Source organism: Ictidomys tridecemlineatus, chromosome 9, assembly GCF_052094955.1.
Source record: "Ictidomys tridecemlineatus isolate mIctTri1 chromosome 9, mIctTri1.hap1, whole genome shotgun sequence".
NCBI lineage: Eukaryota > Metazoa > Chordata > Mammalia > Rodentia > Sciuridae > Ictidomys > Ictidomys tridecemlineatus.
Window position 1 is genome coordinate 19,968,036 of NC_135485.1, and position 16,723 is coordinate 19,984,758.

General features: G+C 44.6%; 1 long non-coding RNA gene across 2 annotated transcripts; it reads left to right on the forward strand.

Annotated features, from left to right (window-relative positions):
• Positions 1 to 2,123: 2,123 nt before the first annotated feature.
• On the forward strand, positions 2,124 to 14,128 carry LOC120892389 (uncharacterized). Of its 2 annotated transcripts, XR_013425748.1 has the most exons (5): positions 2,124 to 2,344; positions 2,445 to 2,602; positions 3,985 to 4,171; positions 4,964 to 5,170; positions 13,459 to 14,128. It is a non-coding gene; the product is annotated as an uncharacterized LOC120892389 (long non-coding RNA). The 2 variants fall into 2 exon arrangements; XR_013425747.1 differs by having other exon boundaries at positions 3,985 to 5,170.
• The last annotated feature ends 2,595 nt before the right edge of the window (positions 14,129 to 16,723 follow it).

Consider the following 16,723-nt stretch of genomic DNA (forward strand, 5'->3'; position numbering starts at 1 on the left):
CAACCAGTTCCAAGGAAGAAACATCATGGCGGAAGGATGTGGTGGAGGAAAACTGATCAGCTCATGGCTGTGTGGGAGTGGGGGGAGAAAACAGGGACAGATAAAATCCCCAAAGGTATGCTCCCAGTAACTCCTTCCTATAGCCACACCCCATCTGCCTAAAGTTGCCAACTAGTCATCTTTTCAATTCATCAGCCCTCACAATCATTTCACCTCTGATCATTGCTGAATTGTCTTTGGGGGACATCCTGATCCAAACCATGATACCAGCCTGGAGGGGATTCCAGCCTTCGACCTTTGAGCTGCCTCAGGGACATGAGTAGAGCAGAGGGGAGCTGTCCCCACGGAGCTCTGCCTGAACTGCAGAATCATCAGCCAAGCTAACCATTACTATTATTTAAAGCCACTGTTTGGTGATAGATTTTAATACAATAAGAGATACATGGAATGTTCTTTATCCCCTTATACTGTTGGCTTTTAAAAATGATCTATCACTATTTGGAATTAGTTATCTGCCTATTTGTCCACCTTTCATTTTCTCCATTAAATAACAATTCCAGGATGAGAAGGACTTTCCTTTTCTTATTTATTATTTTACCTTAGTGACTGCAGGAGCACTTGACATACAGTGGGCACTTGGAAAATATTTCCTTCCTGAATAGTAATCCCAAATTTACTGAATTATATTCTTCCTTATTTTCTTTTCCCCTCTCTACCTTAATCTTTCTTTTATTTCTTATGGTTTTCCTTGCCTCCTCCTTAAACATTTTTATTTTTAATCACTTAAATACTACATCAATAAATTTTTCTTATACAAAATTAAAATATTTCTGTTGAAGCTGAATTCTCCTTTGTGGACAATTGACCCCCAAGCCTGGCCCTCCTTCCCTCTACCCCAGCCACCCCCACTACTTTGCCCCCAGATGAGATGAGGACCTTTTTCTTCTTTCATCCTCAATACTATAGCTTCCTAGGTGGCTCCTCTGCCATCCCACTGTCTCTCTCTCTCTTCCAACACTTCCCTCACATTCCAGAATAACTGTTCCAAACTCCATTTGAGGGGAAATTGCCTCAGAGCTTTCAAGGGCTCCCTCTGACCTAGAACCCGCTGTCTAGACTCTTCCCATAGCAGTGTCTCGCTCCATCAGGATGCACCCTGTGATTGGCTCGTTGATGACACCATGGCTGCAGACTCTTCCTGCCTTTGATGGGGGCTGTGGAAGGCCCCGGGCAGAGGAGAGAGGACCCTTCTGGGATGATTCGGCTGCGAGTGGTTCCCCAGAGCCTCATCCATTTCATTATTTATTCGACATATTCAACCAGTATTTACTGAGCACCTGCTGTGGCAGGCACTGTACTTCTGGCTAAGGATGGGATGGTGACCAAAATGGACATATCATCCTTGTCCTCTGCAGTTTATAGTCTAGCAGGAGAGATGGGCAGACAAGTAAGTTTTAACTCACCATGATCAGGTTAAAACAAGCCAGGCGAGTAAGCAGTTTTAACTCACCATGATGAGGTTAAAACAAGCCAGGCTACCATGTTCACCTAAAAGGGACGTGGAGCTAGCTGTGGGGAGAGAGAGGTAGGGTCTCTGGAAAAAGGAATCTTGAAGGTGAGATCTGAAGGAGAAAGAGGAACTGGCCAGATGAATGTGGGAGAAAGGGAAAATCTGACAGAGTGCAGCACAACACAGAGTTGTGGAGGAGGGAAGGAGGAGAGAAGGAGAGGGAGGAGGGGGAGAGAAGGAGAAGGGAAGGGAGTGGGAGGGAAGTGGGGAGAGGAGAGGAGAGGAGGGGAGAGGATGGACCACCAGGAGCTTGGGACCTGTGTGCAAGGGCTGCACTTGGCAGATGGAATTCTTGTTAGAACTCTGACTTGTTCCCACCAGGAGCAGGGAGGGCAGGCCAGCTGTCCTCACCTCTGACACTTGCCATGGGCCCCAGCAGGTGCCGGCTGTGGCCTGGCAAGGGGGCCATTTTCACATCTGTGCACTGGGCCCTAAGCCAGATGTTGCTGCCTTTGCTCACATGGTCAGGCTGTTCATATGCCCCACTCTGACCTTGACGTAGAATCCACTCCCTTCTCAGCTTCTCCAGGATGGCTAGTCCCATGGGGCAGTGCTTGAGGTGGTGGGATGGCTTGCCTAGCAGAGCCCAAGCCCTTCGGGGCGTTAGACGCGCGTCTCTTTTCTTACGGGGACTTCTGGATGTGCCCTTGACTTGGAGCCTCCCTCCCCTCCCTCTGCTGTCCCCTGTCTCAGAAGGAGAGCAGCCACCTGTCCCCTGCAGAGCGGCCCCACCTGCTCTTCTGATCCCAAGACCCTGCTGACCCGAGTCCCTGAGTGGGTTTATCAAAGCATTCACTTGATAAAAGTGGGTCTCTCCCTGGGGGAAGGATTCACATACCAGCTGTTAACAGGAACAAAAAAAATTTTATTGCAGGGGAAGATAAAATAAGCCGGGGAACATTGGCAGCTGGCGAGCCTTTCTGGAGTGGCGAGAGAGTCTGCACCTGCCAGGAGCCAGAGGAGGGGAAAGACGTCCTCACTTCTAAACACCGACGTGGAACTGTCCCCTGCACTCCCAGAGCACTGTCGCAGGTAGTGAGCTTGCCTGCAGGGAAGAGATGTTACTTTGAACGTCCCAGGCTGACCCTGGGCTTTTGTCTCTTATTCCCTTTTTTCCTACTTCTATTTTTTTTTTTTTTTGCCCTTGACATTCAATAAATATTTACTGAAGACTTGCTGTGTTCCAGGAATGGAACTAGGCATTTGCCAAGGACAGAGATATTTTCTAGATGGGCAAAGGGGACTTTAAGGGGCCTCCTACCTGCTATCCCCTTTCTCCTAGAAATTGCTGGTCTCCCATTGCCGTGGCAACCACAGGCGTTAGGCATCCCTTGGTCATGAATCCTTATTTTTGTCATGTGACCCAGGCCTGGTCAGTGAGTCTTTTTTTTTTCTGAGATTTTTGGTCTCGAGATCAGAGACATTTGTTGGTCACTCTCCTGAAGCAGAAGCTGTCGGATGTCCATGGCAAGTGTTTGGGGAGGGCGGTGTTTTTCCCACCCCATTGCCAAGCCTGGAGAAAGACAGTGTGCCCTAGGGAGGAGCAAATCGCAAGCACCTAGAGATATAAGGGGAGGAATTTTAGGAAGCGTGTTCTGGTGACCTCCATCTCTAGGCCCCAGCAGTTAGGAAACTGGGTACCTCCCTGCCCTTCCCACGGGTTGGGTTTCATAATTTTTTCTTGGAGTTGATCCAACAAATCAGTTCCTTTCAAAATGGCTCTGAATTGAGACTCTGTCAAGTGGAACCCGACCAAGGCAAAGAGTAGTTTCAGTGACATACAGTCAGGCTCTCTGCAGCGAATGGGCTTCTCTGAACAGCAGAAAAAGGCAAAAGACGAATTTGGAGTCTTACTAATCTAGACCACGAGGATTTCGAGTCTTGCTGATCTAGACTATTGACAAGCTCCGGTGAAGCACCCAGCATGGACTTTGACCTTTAGGGAGTCCCCGTAGCCTGCCCTTTCACCACCTTTATTTTTCCAACTGGAGGGCAACATCGAGTTAGATGCTGGAAAGCTAAAGTTATTCTAAAAGAGGTTTCCTGTGCCCTTGTGGAGTCTAATCTAAGTGGTACAAAGTGGCTGAGTGATCTGAGACTTCTCTGATGTCCTACTTTGCCAAGGGTTCTGGCCAAATGTGTCCTTATTACAGAGCTAAAATCATATTGGAAGAATTTGAGTTTCAGTGGCACATAAATGGGGAGCTCTGTTACTGGAAATCAAGGCTTTTTCTTTTTCTAAAAAAAAAAAAAAAGAGAATAGATTTGCTATAGAACAGTAATTCTGGGTCTTATTTAATTGCTCACTATACTCAGAAACTATTGGTTTTAATATGTGTTAATTTCACAGGTCACTCCTGTGTTCTTAAAGCTTATCCCCCCCTGATTCATATGTTGAAATCTTCACCTCTCAGGGACATTCGAGATGATTGACGCTAATGGATGGGTTTAGTGCCCAGGAAGGCCCCGTTTAGAGAGCCCTATCCCTCCTACTCTGAGAGGACACAGCTGGAAGGTAACCATCTAGAAGCCAGGAAGTGAACTCCTGCCAGGCATTGAGTCAGTCTGTGCCTTCATCTTGGACTTCCAGCTTCCAGAACTGTGAGAAATGAATTTCTGTTGTTTATAAGCACTTAGTCCATGATATTTTATTATAGTGTATGGATAGATGAAGACAGTCACTTTATCTTTGTCCAAAATGATTTTTCTGAATCTAGAATACCCCAGCCTCCTACCTCTTAATATGTTTTATTTCTATGTGGTTTGCCCTTTGTTGATTCTTGACTTCTATTAACACTATGTATTTTGGATAAGTCATCATACTTCACTGAGGTTTGTCTTTAGATTTCCCGCTTTGTGGGATAGTTGCTAAGTTAATGACTGCACAAAATAACAATATATATTTGTAAAATAAATACATGTAACAGCACGATTAAGCATTAAAGGAATCAAGAACACTTTGGAATGACAAAGACAAACCTTAAAAAATATATGTATATATAGAGAAGGGGGGAAAAAGAAGTACAAAATCTTGTTGCCAACCCTGAGTGACAGCTGTCATCAGAAATTCAGGGACTGCGATGTCTACGTTGCAGTCCCACCAAGTGTTCCAGTTTAAGCTGTGCAGTGATTCTAATTACTATGCATAGCTTGCACATAACATAAATAGTTGTAACCTTTCTGCAAAGCGCAAAGTCAGGAAATGTTAATCCGTAGGGAAGCCATCCTTGGGCCACGGCTCCAACCTAATCGGTAATTCTTGTTCTTGTTCTCTGATTTGAAATAGAGAGAGAGATCCCCCCTTTTTTTCCGGCAGCCCAGCCTCTATTATGCTGTGTGTGCATTAGTAAAATTGATCTCCATAAGAGTTCTTCAAACTGAATTACTTAACAGCATCGTTTAGGTTGGTGCGAAGGGAGAGAAGTCAGCGGGACCAGGATTTAAGAAAGTCGCTAATATCGAGACGAACCAAGTCTTCCACGCTTTGCAAAACATGCCTGGCCATTGCTTGGAGGAAGCCTGCTGCACATTACACCCAGAAAACAGGCCCTTTGAGCAGAAGCTCTTGGCAAGAATTACATTAAGACCACTCACTTGGAGGTGAGGCGAATTTTATGTACTCGTTTCAATTCACTCCTCTGGTTCCTCAGGGTAATGACACAATTTAGGCTGATTTTCTTGTGGAGAGCTCTCAGCCTACCAGTTCTAAGGTTTTTATTTTATAAAACTTACAATAGGGCAAGGGAAAAAGAAAAAGAGAAACCAAACCAAGTCAGGCATTCCCAAACCTAAGAGCTGTTTGTTCAGAGTCCTGGGGCCCCAAGGGGCAGCCCTCAGCACAGGCAAAGGGCCCTAGGCAGGGGATCTTAAGCCAAAGTTGAGCCCCCAAACCTACCTCTGTGGGCTGCTTGGCACAGGGAACATCAGGGAATGGCCTGGTCCACCTTGGGCAAGACCAGGGCCAGGGTGAGGGCAGAGAAGCATGAGCCTTGGGTGCCAAAGTTAAGGAGGTGCTAAATAGCTCAACAGTAAATATAAATGTAAATCCGGTATTTTACAAATATCAAAATTAATGCCAAAAAAATTGATGATTAACAAAACCAAAAGACCCTAGTGCTCACACAATTCACCTTACCCTCCTCATCCAAGTGTGCCCTCACTTGGCTGCTACACTCAACTCCTGTGACACCTAGGCTAGGTGACAGGAGCAGGTCAGAGTGAACAAGGTGTCATCATTCTTGGCTCTGAGTTGTGCACTCACAGCCACTCCAGGTGCTGTGCTGAGCGATTCGATGAATTCCACCAGATGAGGTCACTGTCAGAGTCCACAGAGTAGAACCCAAGGCTCAGGCAAGTGAAGAGCCAAGGTTCCAATCGGGGCCTGATTGGAGGTGTGCCCTGACCTCGTCACCTATCCTACTCCAGAGAGGCTGAGCTGAGTGACCCACAGGAGCACCTAGGCACGTTGAGGAGTCGAAGCAGCATTCACGGTGATGTTCTTTTGTCAACCTGGGACTTGATTGCAAGTCAATTGGCCCTTTGCCTTTTCTATTTTTTTTTTGGATCATTCTTGTTTGGTTCTCATATTTCTTGTTATGGTTTGGATGTGAGGTGTCCCCCAAAAGCTCGCATGAGAGACAATGCAAGAAGGCTCAGAGGAGAAATGATTGGGTTGTGAGATTCCCAACCCAATCAGTAAATTAATCCACTGATAGGGATTAACCGAGTGGTAACTGAAGGTGGGGAGTGTGTGCTTTGGGGGCATGCATTTGGGTTATAGATTTGGTATCTGGCAAGTGGAGTCTCCTCTCTGCTTTCTGATCAACATGTGAGCTGCCTCCCTCTGCCATACTCTTCCGCCATGTTGTTCTGCTTCATCTCAAGCCCTGAGGAATGCAGCTGGCTGTCTATAGACTGGGACTTTTGAAACTATGAGCCCTCAAATACAATTTTCCTCCTCTAAAATTGTTCTGCTCAGATCTTTTAGTTTCTCTTAGGCCATAGTTGTTTCTTTGCTGTTAATATCTTTTCTTGTCATCATCACCAGTCTCAACTCTTAAATTATCCCACAAAAACCAGATCAAATATCCCCATCTCCCCCAGATTCTCTAGGTCAATTGCTACTTCCTTCATTGCTTATCCGATGGAATTTTAAATCTGTTTATGTTTTCGGGGTGTGTGGTTTTTTTTTTGTTGGTCCATTTACCTTTCTACTAGACTGTATATATATTCTCACTTTCTCCTCAAAAGTGAGAATATATATTTTTTAGATTCAAAACATCCAATCCAGTGTCTGGCACATACTAAAAATGCTTTTGTGCAAGTCGGTGGAGCTGAACAGACCACCTGGGAGCTCTTCTTAGGAGCATGTCCTCCATATGCTTAGAGACACCTGCAGTGATACCTCTCTAAGCCCGTTATAAAGGAAGGAAGATGGATTTTGTAGGCGGTAGAACAAGATTTGAATCAAAGCCCTGTTCCTTCTCCTTCCTAGATGGATGACCATAGGCCAATCATGTGAGTTCACATTTCATTTCTTTTTCTCTTTTTCCTCCTCACTGTGTCTGCCCTTTCCCAGTCCCATATTCTTGTTCTCCTTTTCTGATTTGCTTCCTACCCAGGCAGCCCCTAGCCGGGGACACCACAGGGCCCAGCATTTGCCCAGGGCCTCCAGACAGCTCTCCTCCAGCTCCGAGGTTGTTTTTAAAGCTCAAGGGCGAGTGAGTGACAGGGGAACTCTGGGATTATCAGGTACTGCTGCTTAATCTTTCAAGGGCACAGTGGCGCCTTTCAGAGGTTCTCACACAACACAGTGTGGATCTTTGATTTTAATGATGCCAGGAGCAGTAAACAAGTGATCCTTCAGTGCTGCTGAGATCCACAGGGAGAAGGATCCTTAATAGTGAAGGGGAATCCCAGCAGCAAATGACCACCCCTGAGTTCCTGGCACTTTGGAGATCAGATTTGTTCAGTGCAGCCTTTCACTGGGATGCAGGTCCTGAGGACAGGGACACTTTCATGCTCCAGCCCTTCCTAAGGTGCAGGATGCCCAGCCCAGCAAAGCCTTTGCCCCCTTAGACAAGAGGAAGTTTAAACTTAATTTTCCCCTCTCTACTTCTTTCCCTTGAGCTTCTATTATGTGAAGAAAACGACTCCTGAGTACTGGCTACATTTACAGATTTTCTTAGATGATGCTTGATTATGCCTGTGATATGAAGCCTGGAACAAAACACAGAATTAGATGCTTAAGAAACAGACACACAGAAAACCAGAGCAAATCTTTGGTCTCTGCATGCATGTCTGCAGGCTTTAACTCTGGCATTGGAGAAGCAGACACTCAAATCTGTGGGGAAAACAAAACAGCCCAAATCCTCCTGAAGATTCTGGGCATGAGCCTTGCCATTTCCAAGAGAGGCATTTTAAGAATTCTGCATTTTCAAAACGTGCAGCTCAGGTGATGGGAGGGCATGAAATTCAAATCTCTTGTTCTGCCCTCTCCTGCTGCTTCTGAGCTCAGGGAGAATTTCTGAATACTGTTGCTTTTTATGTCTCTAGTTTATTCTGCACCATGACCCGAGGCAGGACCAACACGTAAAGGATGATTCTACAGATTGCAGCCCCCATGCTGTTTCCCGTGTCTGACAAGCAAAGGGCAGAGGGGTGCTGTGGCAGGGGTGCCAGGAAGAAAGAGAAGGTGGGACTGCAGAGGGCCCAGAAGGAGGCAGTGGAAAATGAGACTGTTTTGTGAGCCTGTATACTCTGTGGAAATACAGATGGCCCCGATTTATGAAGGTTCTACTGAAAATGTTCTCTGACTTCAGGATGGATGGTGTGAAAGCCATATGCATTTAGTAGAAATTTTACCTTCAATTTATACAGAAAAAATATTCTGGTCTTTTTTTTTTTTTCTTTCAGTACCGATTTTAGTAAATTGCATGAGATCTTCTGCACTTTATTATAAAATAGGTTTTTGCCCAACTCTAGGCTAATGTATGTGCTCTCAGCATGTTTATGAGGTGAGGGGAGGCGAGGTGTTCAGTGAGTTAGGGGAATTAATTGCATTTCCTACTTAAGGTATTTTCAACATATGATGGGGTAATTGGGAGGTGATGCTGTCAGACTCCAGGAGCATTTGTGACGAGTGGCTTCCTCTCTGTTGTAGGTGGCTCTGAAAACCATGCCTAGGGGGTAGTTGAGACTCACCATGAGATATTGATCAATCAGACCTATTGTTTCTGGGATCCAAGTTGACTCTGAGCAAAGGAGATAGAAGCAAAATGGAGGAAGAGGTGCTGGTTTTTAAAATCTTACTTTTAGTTAACTGTTAGATATTTGCAGGCCCAAGTGAAAAATTAATGTTTTTAGCAGAAGCAGCTCCCAAATCCTTGTTCCAAGTACAGGTGGTTTGAAAAATCAGTGATAACCTCCAACCAGAAGGAAAAAAAAAATTCACAATGCTGTGTTCATAATACAAAGTTGATAAAAAATTATATCTGAAAGTCAAGTTTATGTTTTCAACACATAGTTTAAATGTCACCACCTTGGGAAGGCTTTCCTTAACCCTGGGTCAGATCATGTCTTCTTGTGCTGACCTTTCCATTTCATTATATATATATATATATATATATATATATATGATGTAATTATACATAGGCATGTCTATGCATGCGCACACAAATATATTTACAGATCTTCCAGTGTTTGGAAACTCCTTGATCTGGCCCTGTTTCTTGGATTTTTTTTCCTGTTATTCTTTTTATTTTCATCTGTCACCTCTTCAAGTTTAACTTTTTCTAACTATGTTTTGGGGGATATCTTTCAAGTAAAATACATCAGAGGGTTTGAACATAAAGTGCTTTGCATTCTCTTTGATTGGCCTTACCACTGAAGGCCCATCTGCCTCACTACAAATCTTTTCAGGCTCAAATTATCCAGGGAAATTGTATTGTCTCGAGCAACTAATAAAAAAATAAAAATTAAAAAAAAATTATCCAGGGAAGGTCTTATTGACAAGTGTTGCAATCGAAACACAAAAGATATGTTCCATGCTTGTGTAATTATAACAAAGTGGATTCTATTATCAGGTATAACTAAAAGAAATTTAAAAAAGAGCAAAATTATTTAACACTTTGCAAGTTGAAATGTCCTTAATTGCCTCCCTCAAACATACACACACGCACACACCCACACACACACACACACAAACGGAAACCAAAATCCAAAACAAAAACAAACCCATAGGAAAAAAAAAATCATGATTGATTCACAACAAGTCTGAAAAAGATATTTGAAAGCACCAGGTTTACATTTTCCATACATTGCTTCAAAAACTTCCCATAATTCTATCACCTTTCCTTGTTTCTACCACACCAATTTTTTTTCCTCCCTAAGAGATCTCTCTGCATATAGGGACAAAGGTAGATTTATGCAAGTGAGAAAAGGAATTTTTTTTTCTCATAAAACCATTTTCACACGTGCCTTCTGAAAACCCAGCCAAAGCCTCCACCCAGAATCCCAGGCAAAGTCCGTGGTCAGTGGCACGTGTTGTGCAAACCTGGAGAAGCCTGCAGTTTTGACCCCATTGCTGGGTTGACACCTTGACAGCCCTTGTGATGGAGTCAGGGATGTGGCCAGGTGGTCAAGAGGTATCTGGGGGGACCATTGGGGTAGGGGGGAAGCACCTGCTCTATCGCAGCCTAATCCCAGATTTACTCTTTCCATCCCAAGCTGAAGACATCAGAATTTGAGATAAAAAGAAAAATGAAACTTTTGAGAAAGGAAACAGCTCCATAGGACATTCAGGTTTGATTGTGATTTCCAAGGTATTCAGGCTTGGGGCTCTTTTCTGTGTTGTGTGTTCTGTCTCCATTTCTGACCTGTTTAAAACTATTGCTCTTGTGTCCTGATTACTCAAACCTAGCCTCCGTGCAGCTTAAATGGGCACTGATGGAACAGGCCAGGGCAACTTCACAGTCGCAGACAAGCTTGGCAGAGCAGAGAATGAATCCACTCCAGCTTCTATAGTTCCTTAGATCCAGTTTCCTTCTTTTCTTGTTCCCCTCACCCCCTCACATTTAAGAGCAAATAAGAACCTTCTTGTGACTCTGAGTGTTTGAGCTGCTGGTGCAGGTTAAGTTTTGGAAAAGCGTGGGCATACTTGATTTTGCAGTCAATCTGGAACAATTTTCAGGAGGCCAGGCCCTTTCTGCACTTTCACTCTCTTCCAAATGAAAATAGCATTATTGTTTTCTCTGATTTTAAAGGTAAGCAATCTGTCTGGCTTTACTGGCTTCGAATTCAAACTGGGGTCAAATCTCTTTTTTAAAATTTAAATAGCATGACTTGAGCACCAGCTTGCTCTTGCAGGAACATATTGAATTTCCTAGATTTTTTTCTTTTTTCCTTCTAGTAGCTAGTCTGAGAACTCCAAGGACCTTACTTAATCCAAGCAGTCAATCCTGGTTTCTTTAAGGAGCAGGGGGCAATCACTCAGCCAGTCTGTTAAATTGTGGCCAAAAGTACTATGGCTATAACTAGGGTATATCCCCAGCCACAGCAATGGCTAAGCACATTCAAAGTACCAGCATCTCTACTCTTGTGCTTTGTAGCCATTATAAAGTAAAATAAGGGTTACTTGAACACAAACAATGTGATACCAACTGGTGATTGGCAGTCTGATAGGTATGATGGCCACTAAGTGACTAATGAGTGGGTAGTGTATATAGCATGGATACTCTGGCAAAGGGATGACTCATGTCCCAAATGGGTTGGAGCAGGAATGTGTGAGATTTCATCACACTACTCAGGATGGTGCTCAATTTAAAACTTATAATTGTTTATTTCTGGAATTTTTCATTTAATATTTTTGGATCATGATTTATCTCTGATTATTGAAACTACAAAGAATGAACCAAGGATAAGGGAGTACAGTGTATCTTCTAATTCCAGAACTTGTCTCTTTCTCACTCATCTGATTCCTAATGAGTCTTTACTAATCCCTAGTGAAAAACAGGTTCACAAGTGCACACATGACACACATACACAAGTACATACATGCAAACAGCTATATGATCTTCCATAGCTTCTCAATTATTCCATACTTCCTATTCTGTATTCTACCTCCTTGTTCTTTAGTGTGGTCTGTGTGACTCGGCAGTGTCCTCCAAAAGTTCACATGTGAGATGATGCAAGAAGGTTCAGAGGAGTAATGATTGGGTTGTGAGAGTCTAAACCTAAGCAGTGATTAATTCTCCTGAAAGGGATTAGCTGAGTGGTAAATGAAATGATAGGGTGTGGCTGGAGGAATTGGGAATTGGGTCGTGGCTTTGGGGTATATATTTGTATCTGGCAAGTAGAGACTCCTCTCTGCTTCCTGATCATCGTGTGAGCTGGTTCCCTCTGCTACACTCTTCCATCATGATGTCCTGCCTCACCTTGAGCCCCAAGGAACTGAACCTACTGTCTGTGGATTGAGATCTCTGAAACTGTGAGCCCCTAAATAACGCTTTTCTCCTCTACTGGTGTTGTGGTTGGGTCTTTTAGTTGTAGCAGCAAAAGTTGACTAAAACAGAAATTGGTACTGAGAAGTGGGGTTGTTGCTGTGACTAACTTGACCATATGGTTCAGAAGTTTTTTGAGCTTTTTGGAATTGGTAAGAGGAATTTTGAGAAAGTTAACAGTGCAAGCTGGAAATGCTTTAGATTGTTGTAAGTGGAGCTTAATGGGAGATCCTGGTGGGAGCTCGGAAGATCAACAGGACTGTGAACAGTGAAGACAGGGCTCAAGAGAAAAAGGAGGACCTTGTTGGAATTTGGAGTAGAGGCCATTTGTGTTAGGTTCTATCTGGGATGTTGTCTGAGTTTTGCCTGTGTTTTGGGACTTTCTGTGAAGCTGATTTTAAAAGCAATAGACTCCTTAATCTGGTTAAAGGAATGTCTAGGCAGCAAAGCATTCAGATGGTGGCATGGATATTATTGGCAACTTTTAACCAAATTTATTATGACAATCAGGAGCAGAAAGCAGAGAAAAATATTGGAAAAACTTGGACCTGAAAGCTGGGAAAAACTGGGTCTAAGGAATTTGCAGTTCTTAAAGACAATTACTACCACTAAAGAAAAGTTAAAGACTTTGCCCAGAGACAATGAGAAAGATGCTTGAGGGCATCTCAGGATCGGGCAAGACCACACCAACCTCAAACTCAAGGAAGTAAAAGTAAAAATTCTCTTGAGAAGAGACCAGTGGGGCACACTTCTTGCACAAGGGGGCCTAGGAAGTTTTATCAATGTGCTCAGCCACCCAGACACTTGGAGGCTAACACAGCCAAGATCCCTGGAGGCTTGGCTACTGCTCAAGATGGAAGCAGACCTTGGGGTCAACCACACGGTGCTGGTTCTGCAGGAAGGCAGGATGCTGGAAATAGGGGGTCATGGAGCCTTCCGCCAAGATTTCAAAGGAAGGCCTAAGAGGTCAGGCAAAGTGTAGCAGGGTTAAAGTCCCTGTGGGCAGCCCCTCAGAGAGCCATGTGTAGAGATTTGAGGAGGAAGCTGAAGTTGCAGTAGAGACCCCCTAGATGAAGAAATGCTAGTAATGTGGGACATCAACCTAGGAAAGCTGCAGGAGCCAGAGCAGAGACATGCCAACAGAAAGGCCACTTGGGCTGCAATCAACATGGCCACAGGGGCAGAGCTATACAAGCTCTTTAGTGGGAACATCAGGATGCCACGTGCCCCACATATGAGACATAGAACTATAGGGCTTGGTTGTCCAGCTAGATTTCTGTCTTGCTTTGTTCCTATCCCTTTTTTTCTATGCCCCTAATGTTGTGAATTGAAGTGTTTACTCTGTATCATTATATATTGGATACTTATAAATTGCTTTTACTTTTACAGGAGCTCACAATGCTGTATTGCCTTGAATCTCAGAGAAGACTTTGGACTTGAACTTTGAGCATTCTCAGAAGTTTGGAGACTATGGGGATTATTGAGAATGGACTAAATGTATTTTGCATTGTCAGATGAGTTTGAGATTTTGGGGTCCAGGGGTGGAGCGTTATGATTTAAATTTGGTATCCCACAAAAGCTCATGTGTGAGACAATGTGAGAAGGTTCAGAGGGGAAATGATTAGGCTGTGAGCGCCTTAAAGTAATCAGTGAATTAATCCTCAATGGGATTAACTGAGCAATAATGGGGCAGGTGGGGTGTGGCTGGAAGAGGTGGGGCATTGGGGGCGTGGCTTTGGGGATATCTGTTGTATCTGGAGAGTGGAGTCTCTCTGCCTACTGATGATCATGTGATCTTTTTCCCCTGCCACACTTTTCCACCATGATGTCCTGTTTTACCTCGAGTCCTGAGGAGTGGAGTCTACTGTCTATGTATTGAGATCTCTGAAACTGTGAGCCCCCTAAATAAAGTTTTCCTCTCCTATAATTGTTCTGGTTGGGTCCTTTGAGTCACAGCAGTGAAAAAGCTGACTAAAACCCTGAGCTTGTTACAAATGCAGACGCTCTTCCTCATCCCACACCAGCTGACGTAGAATCTGTATTTTAACAAGATTCCTAGTGCAGCCTTCCCTTTTCTACCTGTCAGGCCTCTTGGATGTTGCCTGCCTTGTATTTGGATAAACACCCAAGACCTATATGATGGGCAGCTTCTGGCCCCACTTTGGGGTCATTTTTGGACCTTGGAAGGTGAGTCTTGTCTGTGTTCTAGGCCTCTCTGGCCTCTGACTCAGTAGTTGATGAAGGTGGCTGGTCTTTTGAAGACTGCTGGCATCTGAGGCCTGTCTGGATGCTCCAGATGCACTGAGTTGAACGGAAGGAATCCAGACACCCAGAAGGAAGCCCACTGGTGAGCTGAGTCACTGGGCTTTGGCACAGTTTTCTCCCATTAGCATGTCTGCCTCTGTGGAGACTGTGGGTCCCCACAAGTTAACTCATGGAGATCAAGAGTTTGTATTATTGGACACACACACATGTCAGTGACCCACCTGTCATTGGAGCCTGGCTCTTCCTTGGTTTGAAGAGAAGCTTTTGCAGGGCTAACAGCTTCTATTGCTGCAGTCACCCACTTCCCTGAGTTCCTTGCTCTGGTGAGGATAGGTAATTAATGGCTTTTAATAGGAGCTCTACTGTGGCTTAATTGAATGGAAGTTCATTTTCCTCAGCTAACACAGATTGCAGGAGCATACTATCCAGGAGCTCAAAGGTGCTGTCAGGAGCTAGTGCCTTCCAGCTTCCAGCCCCACCATCTGACACATGTGGCCCCTCCACCTCTAGCATGGCCTGTGCTCCCCAGGCAGAGACGGTGCCCAGGTCTTGCCATGACATCTGATATTGCTAATATCAGAGAAGCAATAACTTTCTGGGAAACTCTACCTTGCAATTCCCACATGTTTCTCATTAATCCAAACTGGGTCCCAGGGATATGGGATTAAGGGATCAGGGAGTCTGGGTTTCACAGACATGTAGCAGTGGTGACACAGCTGTGATTTAGGATGCATTCAGGCAGGGTGCTGAGAGCTGGTTTGGTGTGGGAGTGACTGGGGAAGAAGGATAATGATCCAGAGGTCACTGTTATAGTCTGCACAACAAGTGGGAAGGGTCTGAATGAGGATAAGTACAGACAATGTGGATGAATGACAGGAGAGACCACTGTCTCATGTGCTTTCCTTGGGACTTCTGGGCTGCCTCCTGTAGCCTCCACTCATGTCCTCTGCAGGACACCACAGTGATCTTTAAACATAAATCTCTATCAGGACAAACCACTCTCGCTTTCATCCTTTGATTGCCTCTTCATATCACTTATAATCAACAAGGGCCTCAAATATCCGGTGCTTAAGGGACTTCTCCGGTCTCGTTTCAACTCCCCACTCTTCCTCCGCTCCAGTCACACAAACTCCCTTTGCTTTTCCAAGATGACTCTGTCCTCCTCCAGTCTGTTCTCTCCAACTCTCCAGCTCTCTTCCTCACATCTCTGCATGGATGGCTCTTTTACATATTTAAGTATTACCTCCTCTGAGAGGTCTGCCTAGATCAACTGTGCTATGGTTTGGATATGAAGTGTCTCCCAAAGACTTACGGAGGATTTGGTTCCCAGTGCAGCGGCATTCAGAGGTGGGGCTTTGGGGAGTGATCAGATCGCGAGGGTTCTGACCTCACTAGTATATCCATCCTGTGATGGCGTCCTAATCTGAATGAACTACTGAGAGGAGGTGGAGGCTCTGGGAGGAGCTAGTTGGAGGAAGAAGGTCATGGAGGGCATGTCCTGAAAGGGCACTTCTCATTCCTGACCTCTTTTCCTCCCTTTCTCTCGGCTTCCTGGATGCAATAAATGGAGAAGCTTCCCTTTGCCTTGGCCTTCTGCCATAATCTGCCTTGCTTCAAGCCCAAAGGAATGGAGCCAGCTGACCATGGACCGAAACCTCTGAAGCCACGAGCCAAAATAGCCCACTTGAATCTAATGTATGAATTATGATATGTCAAGAGCTTTGTAATGTTTTGAACAACCAATAAAAAAAAAATTAAAAAAAAAAAAACCCAAAGAACAAAATAATCCTTTCCTTCTCCGAGTTATTTGTGTCAGGTATTTTGGTCACGGCCACCAAAAGTTGACTATCACAACCTGTCTTCAGTTGTCCAGACAAACCATCAGCTATTCCTGTCCTATTGACATCTGTGTGTTTACAGGGTAAGCTGTATACAGTAGGAATGCTATACCTGTTTGCAAATGGCATGAGACCAAATGATTAGAAGACCCAGCAGCCCCTGCACAGGCTGGGGCCTCTTCAACATGAGACATCTTGGGACTGAAAACAGAGGGTCAATGCCAGAAACGTACCAGGGGGGTTTGGTTCAGCTGAGAAGTCAAGGGTTGTTATGGTTTGGGTGTGAGGTATCCCCCAAAAGCTCACATGTGAGTTAGTGCAAGAAGGTTCAGAGAAGAAATGATTGGGTTGAGACAGCCTTAAACTAATCAGTGAATTAATTTCTGATGGGAATAACTGAGTGGTAACTGGAGGCAGGTGGGGTGTGGCTGGAGGAAGTGGTTAATTGGGGGGCGTGGCTATGGGGTATATATTTTGTATCTGGAGTCTCTCTCTCTGCTTCTTGATCATGGTGTGGGCTACTTTCTTCTGCCACCATGATGCTCAGCCTC